We start from the raw sequence: 12,802 nt of genomic DNA, 5'->3' as shown, positions 1-12,802 counted from the left end.
ACAGGATTAGAAACCAAAATCAGGGTGCGAGGTGTGCTTGTTGCTTCTGAGGATCTTTGCTTCTAGGTCCTCTCAGCTGACAAAACACGGAAATACAGTATGTGTACTAACACATGTATATATTCCTACCTATACATATTTCTATATGAGAAAGGAAAACTTCTGTTTCTCTGCTCTTTAATACTTGACTTCAGTGAGACTGTTTCATATGTTTGTAAAAGACTTAGATTGTCTTGCTGCATTCTGCATTCCCTCCTGGGATTCTCTGACCTCCTGAGTGCTTTTTTAAAACTTGCATACATTAAGGTTCACTCTTTGTGCTGTACAGTTCAATGAATTTTGACAAATGTGTTGTGTCGTGTATCCACAATTATAGTGTCATAAGAGTAGTTTCACCACCCTCAACCATCACCTGTGCTTCATGTATTCAATCCTCCCCTCTCCCTCTGAACTCCTGGCAATTACTTATCTTTTCACTATTGCTAGAGTTTTGCCTTTTCCAGAATGTCATATAATTGGAATCATACAGTGTCTTAGTCAGTTCTGGCTGCTGTAACAAAATACCACAGACTGGGTGGCTTATAAACACCAGAATTTTATTTCTTGCAGTCTAGAGGCTGGAAATCCGAGATCAGTGTGCCAGCATGGTCAGTTGAAGTCTCTGTTCCAGGGTGCAGACTTCTCGTCTCCTCCCATGGCTGAAGGGCTAGAGATCTCTCTAAAGCCTCTTTTATAAGGTACTAAGCCCATTCATGAGGGTTCCACCCTCATGACTTAAGCGCCTCACAAAGGTCCTGTCTATTAATACCAACACTTTTGGGGGTTAGGATCTCAACATACAAATTTGTTGGGGAGACAGATCGTAGCATATAGCATAGCATATAGTATAGAGCATGTAGCTTTTTCAGACTGGCTTCTTTCACTTAGCAACATGTATTTAAGATTCATCCATTTCTTTTTGTAGCTTGATTGTTCATTTCTTTTATTGCCAAATAATATTCCATTGTGTAGATATACCACAGTTTGTTTATCCATTCAGCTATTGAAGGATATCTTGGTTGCTTCCAGGTTTTTGGCAATTATGAATAAAGCTACCATAAACATTCAGGTGCAGATATTTTCAAATCACTTGGATAATTCACATCTAGGAGTGTGATTGCTGTATCATAGGGTAAGACTATGTCTAGTTTTGTAAGAAAAATCTAAACTGTCTTCCTAAGTGGCTTTACCATTTTGCATTCCCACCAGCAATGGATGAGACTTCCCATTGCTCTCAGTCTTCAGTGGCAATTCGTACTGTCATAATGATGGTTAAAGTCATTATTATAGTATGCAGTGGTATCTTATTGTTGTTTTAACTTGCAATGCCCTAACGATAAATGATGTTGACCATTATTTGATATGCTTATTTGCTCTCTGTATATCTTCTTTGGTGATATGCTTGTTCAGATCTTTGCCCATTTTTTAAAATTGGGTGTTTTGTTTTCTTATTTTTGCATTTTAAATTTCTTTATATGTTTTGGATACAAGTCTTGTATGAAACGTGTTTTGCAAATATTTTCTTTCAGTCTGTGGCTTGTCTTTTCCTTCTCTTAACAGTATCTTTTGCAGAGCAGAAGTTTTTAATTTTACTAAAGTTCAACTTAGCATTTTTTTTCTTATGTAGATGATGCTTTTGGGTGTTCTATCTAAAAACTCGCCTGCAGGGCCAGGCCGGTGGCACAAGCGGTTAAGTGCGTGCGCTCCACTGCGGCAGCCCGGGGTTCGCCTGTTTGGATCCCGGGTGCGCACCAACGTACCACTTGTCAAGCCATGCTGTGGTGGCATCCCATATAAAGTGGAGGAAGATGGGCATGGATGTTAGCCCAGGGCCAGTCTTCCTCAGCAAAAAGAGGAGGATTGGCAGATGTTAGCTCAGGGCCAATCTTCCTCACCAAAAAAACAAAAACCAAAAAAAAAACACCTTGTCTCCAAAGATTTCCTAGATACTCTCCTATGTTTTCTTAAAGAAGTTTTGTAGTTTTTTTGCATTTTATGTTTAGGTCTATGATCCATTTGATTTAATTTTTGTGTAAGATATAAGTTCTGTGTCTAGGTTCATTTTTTTGCATATGAGTGTCCAGTTTTTCCAGCAACATTTGTTGAAATGACTATTTTTTCTATTGAATTGCCTTTGCTCATTTTCAAAAATCAGTTGACTATATTTGTATGGGTCTATTTCTGGGCTCTCAATTCCATTACACTGATCTATTTATCTATTATTTTGCCGATGTCATGTTATCTTGATGACATCATCTTTGTTGTAAACCTGTAATTTGGGTAGTGTGAGTCCTCCAAATCCTTTCTTTTTTCTTCTTCAGTGCAGTCATGCGCCACATGACGTTTCTGCCAATGATGGGCCACATATACTATGGTGGTCCCATAAGATTAGTACTATATTAGCCTAGGTGTGTAGTAGGCTATACCATCTAGGTTTGTGTAAGTATACTCTATGATGTTCACACAATGACGAAATCACCTAACAACACATTTCTCAGAACATATCCCCATAGTTGAGTGACGCGTGACTGTATTGTGTTGGCTATTCTAGGTCTTTTGCCTCTCCACAGAAACTTTAGTATCACTTTATTGATACTACAATAGTTGATACTACAAAATAGTTTGCTGGGATTTTGATTTGGATTGCATTGAATTTATAGATATAGTTGGGAAGAATTGACAGCTTAACAATATTGTCTTCCAGTCCATGAATACAGAGTATCTTTCCATTTAATTAGATCATCTTTGAATTCCATCATCAGGGTTTTCTAATTTTCTGCATATAGTTCTTGTACATATTTTGTTAAATTTATACTTAAGTATTTCATTTTTGGGTGCTGTGGTAAATGTTAGTTTTTTAAATTTCTGATTCCAGTTGTTTATTGCTGTTGTATAGGAAAGCAGCTGACTTTTGTATATTAACATTGTATCCTGCAACCTTGCTATGTTCTCTTATTAGGTCAGGAGTTTTTTTTGTCTTCTAGGCCTGGTACTTTCCTGTTTTGTAAGGTTATTAATTATTCATTCAATTTCATTAATAGATATAGGCCTATTCAGATACTCTGTTTCTCCTTGTGTGAATTTTGGTAATTTTTTTCTTTAAAGTAATTGATCTATTTAATCTAAGTTGTCAAATTTGTGAGTATAGAACTGTTCATTATATTCCTTTATTATTGTTTTAATGTCCACGGGATCAGTAGTGATGACCCCTTGTTTATTTCTGATATTAGTAAATTTTTTCTTCTCTCTTTTTTCAGTTAGTTTGATTTTCTCTATTGTTTTCCTGTTTTAAATTTCATTGATTTCTGCCCTAATTTTTATTATTGCCTTTCTTCTGTTTGATTTAGGCTTAAATTTCTCTTCTTTCTCTAGTTTCCTAAAGTGCAAGCATAGATTATTGACTTTAAATCCTTCTTTTCTATTATAGGCATTTAATGCTATAAACTCGCCATAAGCACTGCTTTAACTGCACATGACAAATATTGATAAGTTGTATTTTCATTTTCATTTAGTTCAAAATATATTTTAATTTCAATTGAGACTTCTTTTTTAAACCATATAATATTTAGTTATGTTTTTTTAATATCCAAATTTTGAAAAATTTCCAGCTATTTTTCTGTTATTGATTTCCAGTTTAATTCCACTGTGATCTGAAAATACAATTTGTATGATTTCTATCCTTTTAAATTTGTCAGGATGTGTTCTTTAGCCCAGAATGTGGTTCATCTTGGTTAATGTTCTTGGAAGAATGTGTATTTTGCTATTGTTGGATGAAGTTATCTATAGATGTCAATTAGATCAAATTGATTGTTAGTGCTGTTCAGTTCAACTATATCCTTACTGGTTTTCTGCTGGCTTGATTTATCAGTTGCTAAAAGAGGGTACTGGAGTCTTCAACTGTAATAGTGGGTTTGTCTATTTCTCCTCTCGGTTCTATCAGTTTTTTCCTGGTATATTTTGAACACTGTTGTTAGGTGCAGACACATTAAAGATTGTGATGTATTCTTGGAGAATTGACCTTTATTTCCTAATGTAATGCCCCTCTTTTTCCCTGATAATTTTCCTTGTTCTGAAGTCCACTTTGTCTGAAATTATTATTGATACTCCAGCTTTCTTTTGATTACTATAGCATGATATAACTTTCTCCATCCTTTTTCTTTTAACCTATCTGAGTATTTATATATATAAAGTGGGTTTCTTATAGACAATATATAGTTGACTCTGTTTTTTTATCCACTGACAGTCTCTGACTTTTTTTTTGAAGAAGAAGATCAGCCCTGAGCTAACAGCTGATGCCAATCCTCTTTTTTTTTTTTTTTGCTGAGGAAGATTTGCCCTGGGCTAACATCCGTGCCCATCTTCCTCTAGTTTATACAGGACGCCACCACAGCATGGCTTGACAAGCGGTGTGTTGGTGCGCGCCCAAGATCTGAACCTGCAAACCCTGGGCTGCCAAAGCAGAGCATGCGCACTTAACCGCTGCGCCACCCGGCTGGCCCCCCTCTGACTTTTTTCTTTTTTTTTTTTGGGTGAGGAAGATCAACCCTGAGCTAACATCTGCCAATCCTCCTCTTTTTTTCTTTTTTGCTGAGGAAGACTGGCCCTGGGCTAACATCCATGCCCATCTTCCTCTACTTTATATGGGACACTGCCACAGTATGGCTTGGCAAGCAGGTGGTTGGTGCGCGCCCAGGATCTGAACTGGCGAACCCTGGGCTGCCGCAGCAGAGTGCGCGCACTTAACCACTTGTGCAACCAGGCCGGTCCCACCCCCCGACCCCAACTTTTAATTGGGGTATTTGGGTCATTCACATTTAAAGTGGTTATTGATAGAGTTGGATTGATGCAGTTAGATACATATATGACTAACATGATACATATTTACCATATTTGTAACATTTTTCTATTCTTTCCATTTATTCTTTTTTTTTCCTTATCTTTTCCTGCCTTATCTGGTTTTAATTGAGCATATTTTTATGATTCCATTTTATCTCCTCTTTTAGCATATCAATTATATTTCTTTTACAGATTTTTTTAGTGGTTGCCCAAGAGTTTTCAATATATGTTTTCAACTAATTTATATCTACCTTCAAATAACACTATACTGATTCACATCTAGTATAGGTACCTTATAGCAGGGTTCTCAATTTCTCCCTTCCATCCCTTATGACATTGCTATCAATCACTGCGTTTATCCATATGCTATAATCACCCAACATATTGTTGCTATTATTTAAGGAAAGTTATCTTTTTGATCAATTAAGAATACAAAAAATAAAAGAATGTATTTTGCCTTCATTTATTTCTTCTTCAATGCTCTTCATTTCTTTATGTAAATTTGAGCTTCTGACCTATTTCAATTTCCTTTTCCCCAGAGAACTTCTTTTAACATTTTTTCAAGTAAGGACTGCTGGTGAAAAATTCCCTCTATTTTTGTTTCTTGAAGAAAGTCTTTTTGTTTCACTTTTGAAGGATAATTTTGCTGGATACAGAATTCTAGGTTGGTGGGTTTTTTCTTTGACCACTTTAAATATTCACTCCATTCTCTTCCTGCTTGCTTTTCTGACAGGAAGTCCACTGTAATTCTCATCTTTGTTCCTCTGTAGACAAGGTGTTATTTTTTCCCTGGCTTTTTTCAAGATTTTTTCTTGGCCTTTGGTTTGAATATGATACACCTAAGTAAAGATTTTTTGGTGCTTATCCTGCTCTGTGTTCTCTGAGCTTTCTTGTTTTATGGTTTGAGGTCTGTCCTTAACTTTGAAAGTTCTCACTCATTATTACTTTAGATATTTCTTCTGTTTCACTCTCTCTTCTCTTTTCGGTATTATGCATATAGTAAACCTTTTGAAATTGTCCAACAGTTCTTGGATTTTCTGTTTCTTGTTTCTGTTTTTTCAGTCTTTTTTACATTTCAGTTTGGGATGTTTCTGTTGACCCATCTTCAAGCTCACTAATTCTTTTCTCTTCTGTATCCGGACTACTAATGAGCCCATCAAAGGCATTCTTCGTTTCTGTTACAGTGTTTTTGATTTATAGTATTTTATTTGATTCTTTCTGAGAGTTTCCATCTCTCTGGTTACATTACCCATCTATTCTTGCATGTTGTTCACTTTTTCTAATAGAATGCTTAGCATATTAATCATAGTTATTTTAAATACCCCATCTAATAATTCCCAAATCTCTTCCGTTTCTGAATCTGTTTCTGACATTTTTTCTGTCTCTTAAGACTGTGTTTTTTCTTGGCTTTTAGCATGCCATGTAATTTTTTGTTGAAAGCCCAACATAATGTGTTGGGTAATAAGAACTGAGATAAATAGGTCTTAAGTGTGAGATTTTGTGTTCATTGACCTGGGATTTGGGCTTTGTTTAATGTTTTCTGTAGCTGGAGGTGCCAGAAGCTTCAAATTCATCTGTTTCCCTTGGGTTTGTCTTATCTATTTTCTTTGGCTGTTCCTAAGAACTGCAGCCCTTCCAGCTGTAATCCATTGTAATCATACTGGAGCCCTGTTAGTATGGTGGGAAGGTTTATGTGGGAGAAAGCGTTCTATAATTTCAGTCTCTCACTGGGCATGTGACCCTGTGTTATGGCCTTCCTAAGTGTTTCTTGGCCCACCTTAGGTAAAACAGGAGACTAGAGGGGCATGGAGTTAGGAAATGCCCTTTCCCCGAGTGGAATGAGACTCTGGTAAAGTCTTTTTACCCCTGAGAGTAGGCCTTTGTTACAGAGAAGGTTCTGTTCATATCTCACTATGATTAGTCTCTCCCTCCCCCTGCCATAGCCATCAGGCAATCTTTCTGGGCTCTTCGCCATGAGAACCTGGTGGTGTTCTTAGAGGAAAAACACACAAAACTGGGGTGCCCCCCCAAGACTGTGGCCCCTGCAGTCTCTCATGCTCAGGCTAGTCCACACTCAGCCTCCAGCAATTTGTCATAATCAACATTTTAAGTGCTTCTACCCTTTTATGGCTCCAGTGGTTTCTTCAGGTGAGTACATCTCTGCTGTGACCCTCACCTGTATCTTAAGATTGTGGGAGATCAAAATTGGCTACCCCAAAATATGTCCCTTTACCTTGATTATTTTCTCTGACAGACATTTGACCTCCCCCACTAACTGCCTAAAGGAATTTAACTCTGGGTAGGGCTAGACTGACAGGGTCCTTGCTAAGCCCATTCTTATCTAAATTCTGTTTACCAAACATTTACATTTGTAAAGGTATCTCCCTTAATGTACTGGGAAGAGGGGCAGATGACCTTATCTCTGGAAACCCTTATCAGTAAGGAAAGAGAGGACTTAAATCTGCATACCCTTGATTGCTGTGCTTTCCAGTAATCTTCCATAGCTGTCTCCTCCCCCACCCCCAACATCCTCCTTTGTCTACCTGAATATGCTATTTAAGGTGAAAAACCTCCGCCATTCCTTAAGAAATTCAGTTTCCCTGGTTTCTCCCATGTATACATGTTATTAAATTTTGTGTGATTTTCTCCTGCTATTCGGTCTCATGTCAATTTAATTTGCAGCCCAGCCAGAAAGGAGCCACAGTGAGTAGAGGATAGTCTTTCTCCCCCTTCAAGATTTATGGGTGGCAATTTGTCCTGAAACCTCAGCTCCCTGAAGGACCCAAAAAAAGTTGTTGATCTTCAATTTGTTCAGATTTTTCTTGTTGTATGTGTTGATGCCAAATAACCAATAACCATTCTATAGATAAGAGACATAAGGTGAGTTTTACCTGAGCCAGGGTGAGGATTATAAGGAAGGCATTTTCCACCAAGGAAGAAAGCCTTTGGAGAAGCATAATTTTCAGTACAGTCTTATACCTTTTTAGGGCGTAGGAGGGGAAGTATGCATTCTTATCTTAAGAGAGTGCAGTCTTTACTTTAATGGTTAAAGCAGATGTATGATGTATGTTTGATAGGCCATAAGTCAGGCTTCTATAGTTCAAGCCAAATCAGTTTTGAACCTGAATAGTTACCCCATATACCTCAATATGTGAAAATCTCTTGTCATAAGGATGGGAGTAATGACTTCTAAGCTCTTTACATGTCCAAGCTGAAACCGGACATTATGCTTTGATAATTAAAGAGAACTTTGTTGCTCCAAGCGAATTCCTTACCCGTGGCTTGTTTGTGGGTAGAGCTTCACTGGTGCAGGGGAACTCACATTCCACTGGAACTCATGCTCTACTGTCAGATGGATGGCAGCAGTTAGTTTGGATAGATGGGGATTCAGAGAGTTTTTCAACAATCGGCAATCTTACAGTCATTCAGTCTAAACATCCTTGTGTTACTGCAGAGGAAACTAGGGCTGTCTGAGCTTCTTGATCAAAATAACTAATTAGTGCCTTAAAGTAGAGGTCTGGCTCAGGCTTTTCCTGTCTCTCTCCCACTAGTGTCTAATGAGAAAACCTGAGAGTTAATAGAACTTGGTAGACCAAAGTAGTATAATAAATACATGCATTTGTTTTTTGTTCCTGGTTCCTGGCACTGAGTTCCTAAAACCTTTCTAATCTCCTGAGCGATAAGAGTGTCTTTTGTATGCTAATGAGATGACTCTTGGCTGGGGGCCTCTAGATAGCTTCCGGATGGGGGCTGGTCTCCAGAGAGACCAAGCTATTATTAGAGAATTGGAACTTTCAGCCCTATCCCCAACCACTTGAGGCCACAGAGGAGCTGGAGATTGAGTTCAATCACCCATAACCAGTGATTTCATAAATCGTACCTCCATAAAACCCCGTAAATAGTGGGGTTCAGAAAGCTTCTGGGTTTGTGAACACATGGAAGTGCTGGGAGGGTGGTGCGCAGAGAGAGGGCATGGAAGATCTGCAAATCTCCCCCATCCTCTCGCTCCCTCCCCCCCCCCCACCGCCCTCCGACATCCCCCATACCTTGCCCTATGTATTTCTTCCATTTGGCTGTTCTGAGTTGTATCCTTTATAACAAAGGAGTAAGCATAAGTGTTTTCCTAGTTCTGTGAGCCATTCTAGCAAGTTATTGAAGCTGTGGAGGGGGTTATGAGAACCCCTGATTTATAGGCAGTTGGCCAGAAGTACAGGTGGCCCCAGGACTTGTGCCTAGCTTCTGAAGTGGGGCAATGATGTGGGACTGAGCCCTTAATCTGTGGGGTCTGCACTAACTCTGGTTAGTGTCTGAATTGATTTGAATTGTTTGACACCTATTTGGTGTCTGAGAATTGGAAAATTGCTTGTTGATGTGGAAAAACCTCACACAACCTCACGGTTCCACTCATCTGAAATGAAAGAACAAGTAGGCTGCCATTGCTATTTTCAAATGCCTTCAGTATCCACGGCAGCAATGCGATGCTCTCTGGCACCTCCTTGCAGAGCTCTTGCTCAGTTTGAGAATGCAGTGCAGATGTAGAAATGAGGTGTTCTTACTTTTCGTAGCTTTTTAAAAAAATAGAATAGACATTTTAGGTGGCAGACTGTTACATTTTAGGTTTTAATTTTCTGTGTGATTTTTAGCAATTGGCTTCTCTTTGGTATCAGTTTTGTAGAGGAAAGGGCTATGTGACGGTAGGTGTCTATGGAGAAGGAAAGCATTCCGTTGCAGACATTGGTTTCCACCTAATCTTTGCCAGTTTGCACCTGTTGCCCTAAGCTAACCAATAGGGAAGAATGATTACTCCTTCAAGTGTGTAGTTGAGAATTTGCCATCAACGTATGAGCAGCTGTCTAGAAACAAGGAAAATTTACACCTCGAATCAGGAGTTGTTTGTTAACTGTGAGAGCCAAGTTTGGGTTGGACATTTCAGCAAACTCAGTGAGCGCCCATTTTCAAAAGTCAGCTGTGAGGTGAGTTCAAGTGGTTTCAAAATTACACTACCACAGTAAAGAAGCCACACCCATTGCATTGTCAAGTTAATAAACAGAAACCTCATCAAATTGGAGTCAGGAGGCCAAAGTGGGGGGCTCTCCTGCCCTGTGTTGATAGCGGAACCCAACAGGGAGAAGAAAGACTTCCTCTTTTTGGCCAGCAGGAAGCTCAGCCAATGAGAGAGTGTCACAACCCCACCAATGAAAAAATCAATTCCTCCAATGGACTCTGTGTTTACAACAGCCCTGCCGACTTTCTCTTCCCCGCTCTAAAAGAGTTTCTCCTCCCTTGCCGCTGGGGGACTTGCACGTGGCTTGTCATGGTTACAGACCCCGAATTGCAAGTCTTTGCTGATCCCAAATAAACCCATTTTTGCTTGAGAAATAACTGACTGTCTATTTGTTTAAGGTCAACAGCATCATCATGGGAGGATGCCTGGTTTGGTTGACAGTTTATTTGTCTGACCTCAACCTCATGTCTTTTCTGTGGATCAGTGCTGAAAATTCTCCTCCATCCCATCCAGGTCCCATGTGTGGCTTTTCTGGAATTGCGGCTGTGACACTTTCTGCCTCTTTGAGTGGGTTGGCCTCTAAAGCAGTAAGATAAATTTTGCATGAATCTGTAGCATCTCTCATTGCTTTATGGTCAAACCTCATGTTTTCTGAGTTAATATAGAAACATTATTGCAATTATACGATATTGAATTTTCCTCTGCTATGTCTAATGCACTTGAGCATTTTAACAAGCCAGCAGTTATGATAATTTTAATGGGAGATTCGTGTTCCATTTTGCATAAGCGGTGAATTTCAATTTGATTGAGTCTTTGAATGTAAATCCCAAGAGTATACAGATCTAGTTCCTTAATGCTTTGAGGTCTGTCCCTGACTATTTTTATTAAAATATTTCTTCATTTTAAATTATTCTATTTACCAAGGTATTTTAAAAAGAGCAATGTTTTTTTCTGTGGCTTTATAATTAACCTTATCTGATTACTGTGTTTTTTATGGAACAATAGGTAGAATATATCAGCAAAGTTTTAGGAACAACAGACTTAGCATCTGTGGTCCCACAAATTAACTATTATTTATGGTAATCGTTGCATGTAGTTTTATGGCTGTTACTCAGAATAACTCCCTTGTACCTGGTATTTGAGTTTGGCAGTAACTGAAGAATATATTTGGGCATAGATTTAGTTCTATTTTAGCATCGCTATTTTGTGTAATTATCAAACCGAAAAGCTCAATTCTTTACTTCCCCTTTAAAGCATCATTTGCAATCTTACTTTGATTTTTGTGTTTATTGAAATACTTTTAGTAATTTGGTGGAATTATATATTTATTTGTTATATATTTATGTAAATATAAAAAAATAACTAGCTTTTGTTCAGTACTGCTGAACTGGCCTTCATTATATCATTAATTTGCCTTATGACTTAGGTTTATGTGTCCTCTTTTAAAAATGAGGGAACTGAGGTTCCCAAAACATAGGAAATTTAAAAAAAATTGGCTCCATGACTAAGTAGCGGAGCTGGGAACTGAACCTACATCTTTCATCTTTTTTTTTTTTCTTTTACTTTTAGTTGTGCATAATTTCAACCACATGTGAAGGTAAAGAGACCAATGCCCTGAACCTTTATGCACCCATCACTCAGCTGCAACAACTCCTGGCCATTCTTGTTCCACCAATACCCCCACCATTTCTCCCTGGATTATTAAAGCAAACCTGAGACATCGTATTATTTCATTTCAAAATACTGAAGTATGTGTTTCTAAAAGAAAAGAATTCCTTTATTAAAATGATATAGTCACAATGCCCTTATCATACCTAATAAATACCAGCATTTGTTTTATCATCAAATATCCTGTGTTCAGGTTTCTCTAACTGTGTCTGTCTGTGTCTCTCTGTATCTGTCTCTCCTCTCTCTTTTTGCATTTGGTTGTTATATCTCTCAAGTCTCTCTCTCTTTTTTTAAATTTTTCTTGCTGGACCTGATGAAGGGGCTGCTGGAGCCCACACATCCCTTACAATATATACCACTAGAGAGACAGTGAAGTTACTTATTTTAAGGTCACTTTAAAACCACTCTCTGAGGTTAAGCGACCAACCCAATAAACTGGTTTGTTTCATTTTGCTTTTGATTTTAGGGATTTATTTTTTAAGTTTTGATTTAATTTTGTTTCATAATTATATAGAACATTTACAATTACAAAGTCAAATCTATATGATAAAGTATTTTCGGAGAATTCTAGTAGTCATCCCCGTCCCCTTTATCCTGTTTATATTTCCCCCCCACCCCTCACCACCACCCTCACTCTCACCCCTGTAGTAAACACTCTTCGGTCTTTGCCATACACATTCATTTAAAGATTATAAGCATGTATGTGTACTGTATGCATACTGCCTGTATATATGCATATTATACATTCTGTCCTAGCCCTTGGTTTATAACTTAATAATATGTCCTGGGATCAGTCTATAGCATTATATAGAGGTATTTCTCATCCCTTTTTACAGCTGCATAATACTCTTTATATATGAGGGATGGTAACCCTTTGTCTCTGATACAAGTTACACCCTCCGCCCTATTTTATCATTTCTCTTTTTTATTTACTTCTGGTCATTTTCTTATATGTAAAGATTTTTATTTTTATGTAGTTAAATTTATCAATCTTTTCCCTTACTGCTTTGAAGTTTGAGTAATAGGAAATATTTATCAATTTTTAGGTTATAGAGGAACTACGTATTTTCTTCCAATACTTAAATGGAGTCTCTCTCTTTATTTTTCCACTTAAGTTTCTGATCTATTTGGAATTGATCCTTATGTAATTTGTGCAAAACAGATGTAAATTTTTCCTTTTCCATATGCCTATCTGGTTATATCAATACCACTTACTAAAAAGTCCATTTTTCCCTCAATGATTTTAAATGACAC

The 12,802-nt window shown here is 37.8% G+C and overlaps 1 protein-coding gene across 3 annotated transcripts in view; it reads left to right on the top strand.

Annotated features, from left to right (window-relative positions):
* Positions 1–12,802, top strand: part of ENTREP2 (endosomal transmembrane epsin interactor 2) — a 443,554-nt gene that overhangs the window by 253,216 nt on the left and 177,536 nt on the right. The gene's annotated exons all lie outside the window — the stretch shown is intronic.

The sequence above is a fragment of the Diceros bicornis genome, chromosome 5 (assembly GCF_020826845.1).
Source record: "Diceros bicornis minor isolate mBicDic1 chromosome 5, mDicBic1.mat.cur, whole genome shotgun sequence".
Lineage (NCBI taxonomy): Eukaryota > Metazoa > Chordata > Mammalia > Perissodactyla > Rhinocerotidae > Diceros > Diceros bicornis.
Note: the sequence above shows the minus strand (reverse complement) of the source record. Positions and strands in the feature narration are given on the sequence as shown.